This window comes from Crinia signifera, chromosome 9, assembly GCF_055691185.1.
Source record: "Crinia signifera chromosome 9, ASM5569118v1, whole genome shotgun sequence".
NCBI lineage: Eukaryota > Metazoa > Chordata > Amphibia > Anura > Myobatrachidae > Crinia > Crinia signifera.
Window position 1 is genome coordinate 13,429,614 of NC_139225.1, and position 2,823 is coordinate 13,432,436.

Genomic DNA, 2,823 nt, shown 5'->3' on the forward strand with positions numbered 1-2,823 from the left:
GCAGAAGGGAGACCAGCGCTGGATCGGTGAGTATGTGGGTGTAAAAGTGAGGTGTGTGTGTGTGTGTAATAAAGTTTTACTTCTGTGTGTGTGTGGTTTTTTTTAAACATTCTTTTTACATTTGGACTACAAGTCCCAGCGGGCCCATTAATGCCCCGCATGCTGGGACTTGTGGTTCTCCAAGTCCCAGCATGCGGGGGAGGTCTGCTGGCACTTGTAGTTCTCCTGTATCAAGCAATGTTATGTATGACGCCGGTGACAGCCCCGGGCTTCAGCCCTGGACGGGTGAAGCCTGGGGGGGGGGACAACTTTATGGGGGGGTCCCCACTCCTCCAGGTAACCCGTCCAAGGTTGACCAGCCACAGTGCTCATGTTTCGGCCGGGGGACCTTATATAAAAAGTGTCCCCCGGCTGTGGCATGACACGAGGGCTGTTGGAGCCCGGTGCTGGTTTCAAAATACGGGGGACCCCCAGGTTTTTTGTCCCCCGTATTTTTGTAACCAGGACCGGTCCAAGAGTCTGGGGCTGGTTTCAGAAATACGGGGGACCCCTATGCTTTTTGTCCCCCGTATTTTTGGAACCAGCCCCAGCTCAATGAGCCCGGGGCTGGTTATGCTCAGGAGGGGGGACCCCACGCCAATTTTTTTTTTTTGATGAACAAAAAATCGCACATTTCCTTAAATTCGCACATTTTCATGCCTAAAATTCACACATTTTCATGCCTAAAATTCGCACATTATCGCACCTCTAATCGCACTTTTCATTCCAGAATTCGCACCTTATTAAATATGCGAATTCGCGGCATAAATGCGATATTAAAAAAGTGCGATAATGGGCGATTTTGAAAGAGCGAAAACATCTCATCTCATAGAATGTCACCCTATATTTCCTATATAAGGTAAACATTACAGATTATTATGATGGATAAAAATGATTGCTTGCCAATTTTCACACCTATTTTGACAAATTCCCTTGGCACTCAAAGGGTTAATTAAAAAATAGGAATACTATGGTAACCAAATAAAGCATACACTATTGAGAACTAGACATAATCTATTAAAATGAGGTCACCTCTGAGCGGATTGAAGCCTGGCTTCAATTGTAGGCCTTAGCACCTCACAACGGGCCTTATTTTAGTTCACTCTTTCTGACAAAATCCTTCTTAGATGGGCAAAACCATGTGCACTGCAGGTGGGGCAGATGTAACTTGTGCAGATATAATTAGATTTGAGTGAGGTTTTACTTCAAAGTGAGATCTATATTGCAGTGTAAAAATAAAGCAGCCAGTATTTTCCCTTCACAGAAACAAAATAAATCACCCAAATCTAATTCTCTCTGCACATTTTACATCTGACCCCTGCAGTGCACATGGTTTTGTCATCTAAGAAGGATTTTGTCAGAAAGAGTGAACCAAAATAAGGCCCTATGTCTGAGCTTAACACTTCTGTACTATCATATATATTATTTTTAAAAGGTGATTTTTCGTGACACTCCATTTTTCTCTCTTCATACTTAACCAAAATCTACAAAATGAGGTACCATTTGCAAGATTACATTCTCTCCTTCTGCTAATTTATTATTTACAATTGCACATTGTATTGTTTGTTTGCAAATTGACAATATCCCATTTAGTCGCTCAACCTTTAAGCTGCACTGTATCCGATCAGTGTATGGAAAACATGAGGATTCCACGCACTAATAAAGCTAGCAGCACTGCTACATTGCCTCCACCTCTGTGTCCTCTTACCTGACACCTAAAACACAGCCCACTTAGCTACTTCTCCCTTAATACTTAAACAAAATAGATAAATGAGGTACCATTTGATAGATTACGTTCTCCCCTCCTGACAAATTGTTAATTTACAATAGCACATCATACTGTTTGTTTACAAATCTACATTAATATCTGTCCTGGGGTAACACATACCTCCCCACTAGAGTTATGCGTGTCCCCATGCACTGCATAACATGAGGAAACAATAGAACCATGATAACATTTAAGAACAGTTTTAGATTTCGCAATCTTTAGCATAACTTTCTCAAGAACTGTCCGCCTTCCCCCAAATCTTGCTTATAAAGCCACAACTTGGGGCTAATAGTTGGGGCATACAAAGGCAGCAGGAAGAAAGGCTGCTTAGCTTCTGTGCCTCAGGTGCAGACAGCAATGAGGATCGCAGCAGAGGCCACTGTCACAGGGGCGTAACTAGATATTTATTTTGTAAGGGCCCCCTATTTAGCAATGACGGTAATAAATGTATGTAAAAAATATTACTTAGAAATTAAAGATGGGCCCCCTTTAGCTCTGGACCCCATAGCAGCTGCACCCCTTGCACCTATGGTAGTTACGCCATTGGGCCCTGATATGTCCTTCCCTGTCTCTGCAGACAGGTCCCCCAGAGACCTATATCTATATATCTATTACAGGAGGGGAAGGGCTCCTCCTGAGGTATGTCTAAAATGTAAGGAAAAATAAATAAAAACTGGTAGGTGGCCCATGCAAAAATTACAACCCCTTTTTCTCCCTTCATACTACAAAATCGATAAATGAGGTACCATTTGAAAGATTAAGTTCTCCACTGAATGCTTCAACACCTCCCCATGTGTAGACCCCTTAAGATGATCCGTTTTGCTTGGCTACTCCAAATGGCTAAAAACAAACGGTTCTTCTTTCATCCTACTACAAACCACCAACCTTGCTATAAAATTAATCGTATTTTATTCAGATGCCAACTTTTTGCACGACCCACCTAGAATAGAAGTTATTGTCCATTGCGCCTTTTTTTAGTTTTGTAACAATATGAAAAAACTATGTACGGAACAATA